This window comes from Corvus brachyrhynchos, unplaced genomic scaffold, assembly GCF_000691975.1.
Source record: "Corvus brachyrhynchos isolate BGI_N302 unplaced genomic scaffold, ASM69197v1 scaffold133, whole genome shotgun sequence".
NCBI classification, from domain to species: domain Eukaryota; kingdom Metazoa; phylum Chordata; class Aves; order Passeriformes; family Corvidae; genus Corvus; species Corvus brachyrhynchos.
Window position 1 is genome coordinate 99,213 of NW_008237249.1, and position 15,305 is coordinate 114,517.

Sequence of the window (15,305 nt, forward strand, 5' to 3'; positions counted from 1 at the left end):
AGCAGGAGCATATAGTTATGCAAACAGCGAATGCCTCAGAAAACCCAATCCTCAAGCTTTGCCGAGCACAGCACACTACCAGGAGAGTTCTGTTTGCTGCTACCGCTGTCTCTCTGTACCCCTTCCCAAGTTTCTTCTTCCTCTCTTCCACTAAACAACCTCTTCCTGCTCGCTCCCATGGCATACTTTCCACATTACTGAAAAGGAATAAAACCCCAAGTCATTTCCTCTGGCACAGCGTTTAGTCATGGAGGATACTACCAAATCTCTTATAAGAGAATGATTGTTTGTTGATACATTCATGTCTTGTTTGCCTCTGGAAATGTCAGAGAAATACATTTAGGAGGCGACTGGCTTTGATTTGGATAACCTTTCAGAAGGTTTCTATTCATCCCAAATTCCCTGGCATAGATACCTCACAAAAAAACTAGCGTTTCTTGCAGTATTTCTGTAATTTCCACTTACGATTCCTGCCAAAACCACTGAATAATAAAAATAAAAACATTCACAAGTGTTTTCAAATGCCTTAAAAAAGTTTAACATTGAGCTGCACTTCCTGGAAAAAGCAAGAAAAAGTAATTGCTTGAATTACAATATCAGCTTCAAGGTCTGGAGGAACTCCAGAACTCAGAGCAATGCTTTAATGCAAAGGGAGGTAGGGTTCAGCACCTGCGTTTGGATGGAGATGCACAAGACAGCCACCTGCTGGGCTTGACCATGGGTTATTTTAGGCACCCGGGAAAAGCCAGGTGCCTAAAATATAACCCTGTACCATGAATGCCAGAGCAGGATGAGGGTTTCAGTGCTCAAGTCCTAGCCCTGACCTCCTGGCCCAACAGAGGCATCAAAACAAAGCTCTGAGCACACCACTGCCAGAGGTGACAATCCTCCATGCAGCAAGGCGGAAGAACAGACCTGGCTTCCTGATGGTTCAGAGAGCCTGAACACTTTTATCTGCTCACATATTTCCACGATCATAGAATTGCAGAATGGCTTGGGTTGGAGATCTAAAAGGGTCTCCGTCTCCCCCCTGCTCTAGGAAAGGACACCTCCCACTATTCCAGGTTGCACCAACCTTGCCTTGGACATTTCCAGGGACAGGGCAGCCATAGCTTCTCTGGACAACCTGTGCCAGGGCCTCACCACCCTCACAGGGAAGAATTTCTTCCTAATATCCAATGTAACCTAAACTTACTCTCTGTCAGTTTGAAGCCACTCCCCCTTGTCCCACCTTAAAACATTTCTCGGATGTGGCAGAGTATTATGTACATCAAAGCTTGTGCTCATTTTGCTCGGTGTTTCCAGAAAAGCTTCAGCTGATTTCCAGTAAGAGCAATTCTCTTTTCAGAGCTAGGGAAACACAAATTCTCTTGATATATTTTTCTTCACATAATTCATTGAAAAGGATTGCACTTGTTTACCCAAAGCAACACACAAATGGGGAAAAAAGGCAGACAGACCTAAAGGCTGTTTGACCTTAAAAGTAAATATGAGAAATGGATTGCGAGATAGAAAAGTGATCTTAAAAGAACTGCAAAAGCTGTGAATTTTTTCAAACCCTAAGTATCTTTTAGGCTCTTCACTACTAAAAAAAATATTCAAATGTTAAATAGTTTGCACACCACTGAACAATGACAAAACATAGCTTCTTTCAATTCTAACGCAGTAGCATTTTCTAGTTGTGTTTCTTGCATCACCAATATGCTTAACAGGTATCTCCTTGTAAGAAAATAACTCCCTTATAATGGCAAGCAATGATGCCATTATTCCCTATGAAACGTTTTGCAAAGTAAACTGCCGTTCAGGAGACAGCCAATGCCAAAGAAAGATTTCCACTGACGGCCACAATTACCGGAATGAGTTCAGCACAGCTACTAAATGGTGTGCAAGAAGAATCTGTAAGATCGGGAGCCCCTTCGGCTGTTATTGCAAGCTCCATTTAGAGGCTTGTACCGATCGCCCTGAGACCACAGAATACAAACGCTGAAAGGGCCATTTGCTGTGCGCCTCGAGCTTCAGCACAGGGTGAGGCATCGGGGCACCGATCAGCCAGGAAACAAACACCCTCTCTTTGTTCTGCTGTTGACCTTATGCTCATCTTCCATGTGACACATTCGGAAGATAATATGTAAACTATGTCACTGATCTAATGGTTTAGCTATTAAGTAAGGAACCAGATCACCAGAAATGCACCACACTTGGCACCTTGTTTTTTTGGATAGCTCCCAGTGACAGCAGCTGCTCATTTCCAGTACACAGGCTGCTCCTCCTCTGAGCCGAGTAAGCGAAGGCAGTCAAATACAGAGAGTCTATGGTAAGGGCTATTATTTTAATTCCTTGATCAAAACTGTCAAGATGTAATCATCTGGGACACTTGTCAGTTCAGTTGTTAGCATAAGATAGGTACAATTTCACCCCCTCTTCTTTATTCACACTTTCAGCATATTACATGAAACAGCAATTTTGTGGACCGCAAAAACTCAGGCTTATAACCAAATGCTATGTTCACAAGTATCAAGGAGAAAAACCTGAGCAGTGTGGCATCATCTTTAAAAGAGGAAGATGTTTTGGGATTTCAGGAAGCACATGTGTCCTCTCCGGCCTCTGCACGGTCCCGTTAAGACAAAAAGTACCAGCAGTTAATACACTCTCGTGATTTAAGAAATGGGCCTCATATTTGGTGAGAACTTTGATGTGTAATTAGTTTCCGTTCCCAGTGAAAATTGGGAACAGTACTGCCCTGCGTCAGAGGGTTTTCTCAAGGAGTAAACCACACAGCAGTGACAATTTCTGACACTGCATTGATGGGGGTGACCCACAGGAACCCCTCACTGTCATCAGGGCATATGCAGAGGAAAGAATGGTGTGTGACCAGAAGAGAGGACAAGGTCCCGAGCTCCCGATCAGCCCGGAGGGAGGGCTGGACTAGCTGAACTCTGGAAGTCCCTTCCAACCTCTGGTTTTTGCAAACATGTCACAAAGCAGGGGGGGGGACAGGGAATGGGGAAGTGTGTGTTGGGGAGGTTGGGTTTTATTTTTGGTGGGGTTTTGGCTTTTCTTTCCTTTGTTTGCTTCTTTTGCAATACCAAGATATCAGAGGAAAAGCATGAATTTTTCTTACTCAGTTTCACACGGTGGTGGGAGCCCTCTGCCGCTCCAAACCCCATTTCGACTTTTCATCACACAGGAATTGCTACATTTGCATAACCCAAGAGGAAGCTCAAAGTCAAAAAGCATCGTATCAGCTTAAACAATTAATAAATCAGACTTTTAACTTTGTATATATTAGCAAATGATATATACCTGATCACACACACACACACAAACTGGGTGAAAAAACATCTAAACTTGGAGCAAACAATTCAATGTAATACTGGAGCCACATATCAGCAGGAGTAAGAAAAATTTGGATGTATGTTTTTTACGGAGACAACCCGACTAAACAAACCGGAACTATTATTTATCGACCACTGGAAAATGTTTAAAAATACCCTGGTCAGCTCACCTAGTAAGTGATATGCAAACATTTATCCAAGTTTAAACAAATGGGGAAAAAATTACAGCGATTGAACCTGATTTTTCGCCTCCTAAAGCAAGTACACTAAGTGCTGTGGGTCAGCTAGTGTAAAGCCACTGAAATTCTTGGACCTAGAAAGGATCCATTTTCAAGATGCCTGTTTAAGGATGCAAAGCATCCCACATACTGAATCATGCCAGGTCAGCACCGAGCGACTAACCTGAGGGCACTCCAGCTATGCAGGGCATGGATTTGCTTTCTGTTCAATAACAATTGTATTTGCATGCCATGAGTTATATTTGCACTAGTGCTTTCTGTCCAAGAGGTTAATGTAATCCAACAGACTGTACGAGGAAGATCACATGTGAGTTTTTGAGGTTGCACTTCATGTTTGTTTATTTTAAACAGCTGGACATCAGTCATGATGGACAATTTGCTTCTTTATTCACTCAGCACTCACTACTAACTTTTTGTAGCACACTTCCAATGTGGTTCCCCACTCTCAAGGGTGCACAAACAGCAAACTGTGAAGCTGAGTACCAAGTAAAAGATTTACTTCTCAAAGAACAAAAGAAAGTATTTTCACTAGAAAAACGTTAAAAGGACAGTGCTTATGTCTTGATCTATTTGTTTTAGTTTATGCACAGAAGAGACTCCAAGAAAATCTTGCATTAATTAAACCAAGGTCTCTGCTCTCCATACAAAGATGACCCATGTAAATACACCAGATGGCAAAACACTTCTGCCTACAGCAGAGTTTTCACTGCCCTAGCCCAGCTCGGACCCACTGGCAACGAACAGGTAAGCTGCTCACTGCAGAAAGCTTGCATCATGGCTTGTCTCGGCTGTGGAGACGGGCTTGGAACTGGGTTAGCCCCACTAGGGACTTGACACCTTCTGCACCACCACAGCACAGCACTGCTAACCTGTATTATGCAGGGGGAAAGCCACCACCGGGCTCGGAGTGTGTCATTTGTTCCTGAACCACACTCGGACTACACAGACTGGAAAAAGCAGACTGAGCCATGGAAGTGTGCCAGTTCACTGCTGCACTAGTGTGCCAACACAGCAAGCAGGATAAACCCAAAGCACAGTGTTCTCACTGTCCTGTCCGCTGTGCCATATACACATCATAGGAGATGGAATGCCTAGACAGAATGCCTACACTTATTTTGTGTTACTAGGAGGTTAAAAATCAAAACAAACCCACAAATCAAATCCTGGAGGGAAAACCTCAATTTTCAGTCTTTATTTCTTGCCTGTTTGAGGATCTGACTGGGGACAGAGGGGAGGGGAGACATGAATAGGGCAATGTAACAGTTCTTCAGAACAAAGTCTGCAGAGAGCATAATGCATGGTACTGCCCCTACCTGACCTATCCGGAAAAACCAGGTCATTTTAAATCCTCAAAATAATTTCAGACACTTGTACATGCCTCATAATGATCAGGTCTGTAAGACTGGTTATAAAGAGTGACTGTTCTATAAAATACATGCACAACTTTGACCAACTATGCTCTGAAATATTAAGTTTTCTTTTTTGTCATACTGAACTATTGCTTATCTGGGGCACTGGGGAGGTGGAGGGATTCACCTTGGAGATGTTTTCTTTTTGAGGGAGTTCCAAGTATTCAAATATTTGGAATCTACAATTTAGTTTCTAAATACATATGTTCACCAAACAAAAGAGAAAAGTCAATCACAACATATGACTCTGATAAACAGTCTTAAATGTTTTTTCTTCCATCCCATTTCTTTACGGAAAAAAAATATTAAGTAGCGAAAACAAGAAGGTTATGACACACACCAATGAAACCCAGGAAATTCAAAGCTGAAAGCTGTTGAAATATCTGTCTCAAGTTAATTCCACTCCTCTTCCTGTTTTTTACATACACACCATGGGACTGGCAGTGTCAGCCTCGAGCAAACTTCCTGGCTCGGGTCCCAGTCTGTGTAACTTCGAAGTCACGTAAGCACAGGTCACCCTTCCTGTCCTCATGCTGCTCTTCTTGATCCTCCTTCCAAAGACAATTGTTCCCTCTGACTTCTCCCTGCTACTCTTCCCTCCGATAACCCCATCACCTTCTGTCACAGCTGACTTGTAAATTCACCAGCAGTGCAAAGGTTACTGCTGCTTGTCCCAACCCTCTTCCCTTTTCCCATCAGGTTGATCCTCACTAGCACTGTCCTCTCACTCCTTATCCTGAGCAGCCCCAGACTCCCCTACCACAGCCTCTACACCCAGCTTGCCTTCACTCTTGCAGCTGAACCCCTGGGGACGAAGCCTCATGACTCTGCCAGCTTCCTTCCCTGTACCCGTAAGGTCTCCATCCACAAATCCATCCATCCTCCTGTTTTTCAATTTTCACTATTTTCTACTTCCTACTAAAGGTCCTCTCCTTTTCTACCCCTTCTTCCCAAGCCATCTGCATAAGGATCCTGGACAGACAGGATTTCATATTCATAGAAGAATCACAGAACAGTTTAGGTTGGAAGGGGCCCTAAAGGTCATTTAGCTCCAATCGCCCCGCCACGGGCAAGGACACCTTCCACTGTAAGGTGGACACCATGCACGTTCCACACCTCCACTTTATGCAGGTTTGAGCAGCCTTCTCATCCCTTCCCCTTCTTCCATCACACTTGTATTTAAGAAGGTGGACCAAGATCACCACACCCTAATAAGGCCCCTATCTGCTTCTTTCCTCCAGTCCCTCGAAAGGCCAGGACATATACGGCCCATAGATAAAGAGGGAGGAATTGATGCCACAGCACCGACTGGCTCTAACAGTAAGGAGAACCGCTTAAAGCCTCTGCCAGGCTGTCTTCTTCCAGACTAGGAGGAATGAAAGTCCTTCCTAGGTTTCGGGATGAGCTCTTTTCCCTCCTCTAACTTCTTTTTGATCCCCCAGTTGAATAGGGGATATCATCATAGCCAAACTTTCCTTCCTCAGCAGCATCAGCAGTCACATCAAGAACTATTTGATTAGAACTAAAAAGTTTGTCCTTACTCACTGGATTAATGAGTTCATAGAAACTCCTAGCAGGGGAACTGCTGAAGAAAGAAGCGTGGGTGTTTAGTTCTTCTATGTTAGTTTGCTTGTGTAAACAATTTGTTTTCTCTCTCCTGGGACAGTGTGTTTTGAAATAGGCTTTTTAGAAGACAGTAAGCCTCACTGGTTGAAACGGTGAAACTGGGTCCAAGTGCTGCCAAAAGCAGAGCATTCCAAACACACTGGTGACTCCACATATTTGCTGTACTGGGGGGTTAACGTTAAGCACACAGGTCAGACAGAGTCTGTTGGTGTCACTTTTTTTTCTTTCGGATCTGAACCAAATGCAATCAAGCCCAGAAAGTAAGGCAGCAGTCAGATGACAGGCTAGGTTTAATTCTTGCTGACACACTGGCACCAAAAGATTCCCATGACTTCCAGCAACAAACACTGGCAATCACTGTGTATGGGGAGCTCGGACTAAGCATAGTGCGAGACGCATTTACCCGGTCCTTTTAAAAACAAAAATTAAATTGTTTAACAGCTAATAAATTCCATCACTCTCATTCTGCCGATAATGAAGCTGCCAATAGGTGAAAATACTTCTTAGGTTACACACCACAATTTCAAGACTTCACATGGCATTGGTTTATTGCTTCTACATCTGGTGCCAGTTATTTTTATACAGCTTCTTTGTATAAATTCAACAACATGGAAAAAACTCTTCCAAGTTTATCAACCGCTAAAATTAAAATAAACACCAACAAGTCCATTACTGTCTTCTGTACCTCAGCTATGACATATCCCCTGCACAAACACAAACCCATGTCCCTGGGGAGTCACAAATCTCTCGAGTAACTTGACCTGCTGTGACTGAGCTAGGGGAACTCAGTCCAGCCCTAAAATTAATCTTTTTGCTCCCAGTCCATCTGCCTTTGTTTTCAAAACCATAGCACCAAAAGGCAAATCAAGGAGAAAACAAACATCTTCCAGAGTTTGCGGACCATGACCTCATGCGGCCAGGACTGCTGTCCTGCGTCCCCTCCTACTTGTAAAGTCCCATTCCAGTGCCTACCAGAGAAGGTGAACACGAACAATGTCCCGCAAGGAGCTGGCATCAGCTTCCCCCTAGAGACAGAAGTCAAGTATATTCCATTATTTCTCCCAAGGCCTGCACACAGGACAACTGGAGCTGCCCAGAAAGACCCTGCTGAAGCCAACACCCCCTGTTCCCCAAGTAATTAGCTGGCATTTGATGCAGTGTACCCCTTGAAAACAAGGAAAGCATAAGTGTGCTGGTCCCCTCTTCCATGCCATCCTTCCCCTGCCCAGGGGTCTGTTACACTCAGCCAGGCTTCCTGTAATGCTACTGAGGGTTCAAGCAGGAGCACAGATCCTTCAACTTGCCTTTATAGCCCGAAGTTTAACAGCAGCTGCTGTCAGCTGCCACTCTGACCACTCTCAGCTCATGCTTCCCACATTTATTCTTAGGCTTGAAGGGCTAGAATAACTTTTTCCCCTTTTGCCCTTCAAATAAAAGTTATGTTCTGCAGAAGGTAACTACAGTGGTGCCTCTCTCGTCTAGGGAATCTAGCATTCGGCAATGCATAATGCAAGGAGAGCCAGACTGTAATCCAGCTTTAAGAACATGTAAATCACTTTCCACTCTGGAACGTCCTTTCTTCTTTGTGCTCTGTCCATTCTGCCAATGTCAGCCTAAGCTTCCTACCACTGCTTCTTTGTACAGCAAACACCGTGTTACCAGCACTGTAGAACTCTGCAGCAGGAGCTACTTGTTTGAAACCTGCATGTTCAGTGAATTTTTGGCAATTTCTGCTTGTTAATCTCTGGATCAGAAATGGATTCCAAGCCCAGAACCACCTTCAAACAGCTGTCATGCCTCTTAGCACTTTGCCACACAAAAGCACCTTTCTCCAATCTCCTAAAATACACAGTAAATTCACACAGAAACATTGCACTAACACATTTCACACCTATACACGAATTACACTGTCATACTCAGGCCTGGAAAAGCAGCAATTCAATTTCCCATTCCATGACCACCAAGGCTGCAATGTGATAAACTGCCCCTAAGAAATGACAATTTTGCCAACTGCCCCAGACATTTACACGCAGCCCTGGAAGATGTGACCTTGAAGTGATGACCATCCTATGTGCAATTCGGTCTCAGCCTACAGATTCACAACACAGGCTCAAGGACTCAATGGCACAGGTGCTTTGCTGAACTGGATCTGAAAGAAGAAGATGTAAGTCTTGCTGGGGTGAATGACTATTTGAAAGGCAGGGAAAAGACCACAGCCTACAAGTGGGTGTAAATAGCCAAGAAAAGAACCATACTGCCTTCAGTTAAAAGCTGGCCAGCTCGAGACAAAAGCCTTTCCACTGACAACCAGGTTTCTGCACTGGCCCCCAGACAGTGGACGAGCAGAAGGAAAGGAGTCCATAAAATGCTGAAAGAGACACGCTGCAGGCATCACACACAATCGACTTTGCCAAAACTTTACAAGAGCTACTCTTCTTCAGAGTTTATACATTCAGACCAAAAAGGCGTGTACTATGGATGTCAGAGACCATGTACACAACCTGTGAGTTTGCATACAAGGCCTGATGTTTTATCTTTGTCTGGACCTTTCCCTAGTTTCCTGAGTTAAACACGATCTGTCGGTCTGAATCAGTGCTACTTTAACAAAATGCATCAACCAGAAAAAACACGAACAGAGAAAAACTGACAGACCACCCATAGCTAAAATAAGAAATATAAACACCTTGCTGGATGGAAAGCTTGCTAGCAAATTAGCTGAACCTACGACCTACCTTTCTTAAATTTCTTGTCCTTCTAATGCACCAGGTTTCAGTAAAATCTTCCAAATGAAGATTTCCCCTAGCAAAATACAGGCTGTCTTGCCATTCTGTCGGGCCCAAGGGCATGCTCTGCCTCGATACAGGGCAAATGCCTGTAACCAGCGTTACAATCCAATCCCACGCAGCAAAGGAAATATCCCCAGGGACAGACCTGTGCAGGGAACACAACATCCACCCGCACGTGGGAACTGGAAGGCCCAAAACCAAAAACCCAAGGAGTCTTCCCATCACGACTGGTGCATTGCCTCCTAGTGGCAGCTTTAGCCAAACTGATGAACACATGCCTTTGTGAAGGAAAAGGTGGCATGAAACAATGTCCTGATATTAAGACTACTTTCTTTAATTCACTGCCTTCAAGTTAGGGTCTCAATCCAGCAATCCCCAGTTAAACATACAACCCAGCTAATCCCAAGGCCCAAGACTTCCTTAGTTTTACATTCTGTACTCCAGTGATGCAGCCAAAAGCCTGCCAGGAACACTATTGAAATTAGGCAAACTAATACTCTTCTAGCCACGATTAGAATATCGATAGTAACTACTGAAAAACAACTCTCACCCACTGCATGTACTTAGAACACATCAAACAATGAGAAGCAACACACAGAGCATCAGTGGAACTGCCAGTGTTATGCACTCCTTGCCCTGAAATAAGCCTCGATTAAAAGGTTGAATTTAGACGTAGCTCTCAGAGTGCCATACTAAAAAAGGAAAGAAAAGCAGCTGCCTCCTCCAGCTCACTGTGGAGTAGTGAAAGTAGTGGTTCTCTACAACATGGCAAACAGAAGGCCACCAGCAGCCCAGGAAGACGCCCCAAGTGTCTGCCAAGAGGCTGTGCACATGGGAGTACCCCACTCCAGCAAGGATCAATCACACAGGATCCAGCTAAAACACTTCTCAGGCTTCCAGAGCTGTTGTAAACCACAGGGAAATACACCATAGCTGTCATGATGTATCACTGTACGTGATAGCTAACATATGCTCAGTCATTCATGAAATACCAAGGGATGAAATAATATTTTTCATATAGACATCAAAAAATGAACCTGCATTATAAAAAACCAAATATTGACTTTGGCAGATCATACCTTCCAGCAAAAAAATTGCAATAAAGTTAAACATTTAAAGGGACATACTGCAAAACAGATGCTGAGAATATCTTTGTAGGGATTCCTGCCAAAGTGAAGGAGCTGTGCATCTATCAGTGCAACAAACACAATTCAAGAATTTTTATGGAACCACTAAATAGAAACTTTGAACTATCCAAAGGAAAGATGGTTGCTCGCTTGATGGTGAACTCATTTTTTCCTCTGCTAAAAATGCCAAGCAATACAGTTTGCAGAGGACATACTACATAAATGAAGAATCCCAATTCAAGTTAGAACTGAGCCTTTCTACCCAACTCCTCAAAGATCATTTTCTAAAACTCCAGTTACCTAAAAGCAGTTTACAGAGGCTTCAGCAGCAATTCCCAGCTCTAACACACATTCAGAGCAACACTTCAGGATGAGTTTTACTGCACTTATGATTTAAGTCAATCAAGTTCAAGCTACCAGCACATTTTCTACTCACACCTCCCAAAACTGAATTCTCATAAACTTCCGAAACAACCATCATTTCAACAGCTGTCTCTAGATAGACCTAGTAAAACCTAAGTAAAAATTTAGGGATATGCTGTGGCACAGGTGCATATACAACTTAAATAACCTAGAGCACCCTAAAGGTTCCCAGTCATGCATCCAGACAGTTGTGGCCCTTAGCAAACACACCACAAGAACCCTGCTTCCTTCTCCCAAGCTATTCAGTGTGTCCAAAGTCTGATTTTTATTCTTGCATTAACTACCAAGAACACTGTGAGTAAATTATTCTTTTTTAAATCCGCAGCTGTAGCTAAAACAGCTTGTTACAACATTTACTGAGGGCTGACATTTCATAGTTGCCAATATCTAACTGCTTTCCTAAGAAATTACAGTCTCAGCAAGTTATGCAGCATAAAGCATGCCAAGGCCGCAGCTGGCACAAGGATGCATGTTTATTTTTGTGAAGGTTATGGTTTTGGTTTGTGGCTGCATTAAAAAAAAACGAACCAAAACAACAGTTTAAAAACTTAACTTCTTTGCAAAAGGTGGTGAGCAGTTTCCCACACAAGCAGATCCAAAACTGGTAGCAGGCATCCCCAGGCCTCAGTACAGGCCTTCTTTAATTCCCAAGTTAGAATTATCACAAGGCTCACTTACAGAACCAGCAAAAAGCTGGAGTACACGGCAGCACCTTGCCACACTGGCTCAGGCACACAGGTTGGACTGGAACACAACAGCTGGGAATTCTGTCCACTGCTCCACACAGCAGAAACCCCTCATGCCACAGCATCTGGCTTTTGCACTGAGCACCTGACCAGGCACCTGCAGGGCAGCAAGATAAAAGAGGGTACTTGTAAACAGAATTTCTCTGGGCACTGCCTCCCTGGGCTGCTCTGACCACTCACTCAGACCTGCCTTCTGCCATCCCCATCTGCTCCACAGCTCCAAGTCCTCACCTGGCCCAGGGAGTCAAGTCAATGTTCCCCTCTCTTTCCACACATTCGCTCTCAAACGCATTTAAAGACATGTCTTGGCATATGCTCAAAAATCATCATCCATTAGGAGAAAATATTAAGCAAAGGATTTAGAGGAAGACAAGGCTACAGATCCACAGTCAAGTTAAGAAGGGGAATGTCAGCATATGCAGCACACATCATGCACGAAAGCAAAACCAGTAAGGTTTTGGGTTATTTTCATGTCGCAAGGATGTATGCTTCAACAAAGTCAGCATTGAAGAGCCCTGGAGTTAATTCCTGGAAAGCACAGATTTGTATTCAGCAAATATAAACTGGAAGACAAAAGCATCACTTTTGATGCAAAAAAAAAAGTGCAAAAGAACCCTTTAAAAGTCAAAAAAGTATCTGGCTATTGTGGATTTTCTTCTTTTCCCGTACAAGCCACTTGTGAGACCTTGTTTAGAGCACTGTATTTAGTCCTGGGCATCTGGCCAGACGACGTTCACATTCTGGAGCTGGTGGAGTGAGGAAAAAGGATCGTTTGGGGGTGTTTTTTTGAGAAAAGTACCTCAGGAAAGAGTTGCATCTGCCTCTAAGCAGGTGTACATGAGGCTGGGGAGGTGACTTAACATCTCTCACCAGAGTCAATCTGCAGTGCTCTGCCGGTTGTAATGGAGCAACAGCAACTTGCAGCAAAAGATCTGTCCTTTAGATTCTGAATACCACACAAAACGATCCAGTGTTTTCAGACTTTTCAGAACTCAGAAAGACAACACCTGCTTACGTGCAAAGCAGGGCTTTTACTCTTCAAAGACAAGTTACAGATAAGACATCTTCCAAGAACATTCATTTACAAGGCTGTCTTGCAAAACCCCGTTCCCAGATCAGGAGGAAAAATGCATTTCCCTTTTCTCATCCTACCCTCCCGTTATAGGCAGCCTTCACAGACCAGAATCCTCCCTGGTGCAGCATCATTAGCTGTCTTCTCACACAACACCCAGCACAAATGGGTGCACTAATTCCAAACAGTATATGATGATTACATACCACAAAACACTGTTATTCCTGCCAGAGGACTGCTAGGACTCCAGTAACTTCCTTTTGCTACTTTCACTCTACCATGGGGAGATCTTCATGCTCCTCTCCCATATTCATGCGGATGGCAGAATCCTTACCAGCTCCAAAGGGAACAGTACAGCATTAACGCACAACAATTTTCAACTGAGCTAATTGTTTAGATCAGCATTTCCAAAAAACCAGAATGAACCTACTGACAGAATGTGACTGCAGCTCCACAATTTCTTTTCCGTTATGTATAGTTTCTCTCTGCTGATCCCAAGGCAGAAATATGGCTTTAGCCATCCTGCAAAATTTTCAATTTTACTTAAAAAAGTAAACAATGGGTTCTGTGTATTGCAGGCTCATAAGATCTACATTAGGCAACCAAAAGTTACAAGGATAAAATCAAGCTCTTGGGCCTGATTCAGCATTCACAACAGCATAAGTTCAGAAGCAACTCCCCTGAAGTCAAAAAAGCATAAAACTTACTGTCAACAGAGGAGAACTAGGCCCACCCTTCTTCGACTAAAGAATGATCCTCACAAAGAATGGACTTCACAAGCACGAGACAACCTGGGAATGCTATGCTACATTACTATGCTTTTTGTTTTGGCTGAAAACTTCAGGCAGCAACCCTCAGCTGAAACAGGCAGCTGGGAACACTTCCATGCCAAGACTCTTCCCCTGCCTGCTCGGGCACAGAGCAGCAGCGTGCACTTTACACACACTTTTCCCAGCAGCAAAACACCCGCATGAGAAAAGGACCTGTGTTTCCACACTGCACAGACCTCTGTCTGTCTTGCCAATCACATCATCAGCTGAGACAGGGGATGCTTTTTGGGGCAGAATGTCCAGCACGGAGGCAGCCATGGACTGCTGTGATGCCTGGCAGGTCCTTCACCACCTCTCATTTCTGTGGCAGCCTTGTGGAAAGGAACAAGGAGGCAGAGAAAGAACCGTATGTGTTTGTTGTGGTCCATCTACAAAAAGGTCCTCAAAGCCAAATTAACACAGGCTGGGTTATAGCACAGCAGGTAATCTTACCTGCCAGGTAAGGATCACACAGGGCCCAGACCAAAACCACTTACACACTTCAGACTCGACAGCCAAGAATGCAAAGCAGCAGCAGCTGCCCTTCCACAAACAAACCCTGTCATGGATCACAGCAGCTGAGACAAAGAAAATTCCATGCCCCTGCCAGCTCTTTCTCCTTGTCCTGCTCTAGCTGCAAATGCTCAGGACTCCTGAACATGTATGGTAAGGTAAACCAGAGCACCTCAGCACTGGGTAACTGCAGGTGGTAGAATATCAGGTACCAGTAATGTCCACAGTAGTCCTACTCTGCATCACAAGCACCACAAACGCTAAGAAGCAGACACGACCTCCTTTCTAGCTGCCAGTAACATGCTCCATGAGAAGTCATGGGATAAGCGTGTTGCATTAAGTGTCCTGATGTAGCATTTTATGTGTCAGGAATAATTTATTTTCAGTGTTCTGAACTAAGACATATATTGGAAAACTAGACCCTCATATCCATCCAATTCATACTACGACACCTCTGTGTTTTGCTACACAATGATTCGATTTAACACAGGGCATGAAATATTCAGTTACACTTCCAACCCCTCTCCTGATAGGAATTACCAATCGAATGATAAGTGACCGAAACAAAACAAATGGTAACTGGCATGCTTGACTCTACTTAGCATTCTCACCACAGCAACTCTTCATTGAGGAGCTTCAGAGGGTTTTTTGAGACACATCTCGATAAACCTCCAACTGCACATTAGAGGTACGTAAAGCCTCTTACTCTCTTACTCTTAAACCTCTTACTCTTGAGATCTGTATGGTATGCCAAGTATTTATTACAGCCACAGGCAAGTCCTGCACAACCACAGAGCCTGCAATACATTTGATCACAGAACCAGTTTTCTGTATGTTGCTCCACTAATGTTTGAAGTCACCATGCCTGCAAGCTAAGAGCACGATTTTGCTGTTCACCCCCTTTCTCCTCCCGACACAGAGCCTCTCAGTGATCCTACAGGGCCAATAAATTGTGGCTGGGGTTCAGTGAGGTATTAAGAAAAGAACTGAGTCCGTATCTACTTGATACAGTACTCCATCAATCCCCTGCTGCCGATGGGAGATGAATTACCTCACTTATCGCTGCAATGTGACAGCCGCATTATTCTCCTACATAACAGCAGCTCTCTAACTGCTACAGTAACAGCACTGTTCTTCTCTTTTTTAAAGCAGTAGGTCCCTTCTGAAAAAAATTCAGTCACCCTACTGTTCATTCAGTCTCTCAGTAACTACTGCTTGAA

At 43.9% G+C, this 15,305-nt stretch overlaps 1 protein-coding gene across 3 annotated transcripts in view; it reads right to left on the reverse strand.

Moving 5' to 3' along the window:
* Window positions 1-15,305, reverse strand: part of RIN2 (Ras and Rab interactor 2) — a 63,773-nt gene that overhangs the window by 45,795 nt on the left and 2,673 nt on the right. Inside the window, exon 1 of one of the 3 annotated variants that reach the window (XM_008630750.2) lies at window positions 11,624-11,788. The exons of the other annotated variants lie outside the window; for them this stretch is intronic. The gene's annotated coding sequence lies outside the window, so the exon portion shown is untranslated. Of the gene's footprint in view, window positions 1-11,623; window positions 11,789-15,305 lie in introns of those variants that run through there. 3 annotated transcript variants of the gene reach the window in all.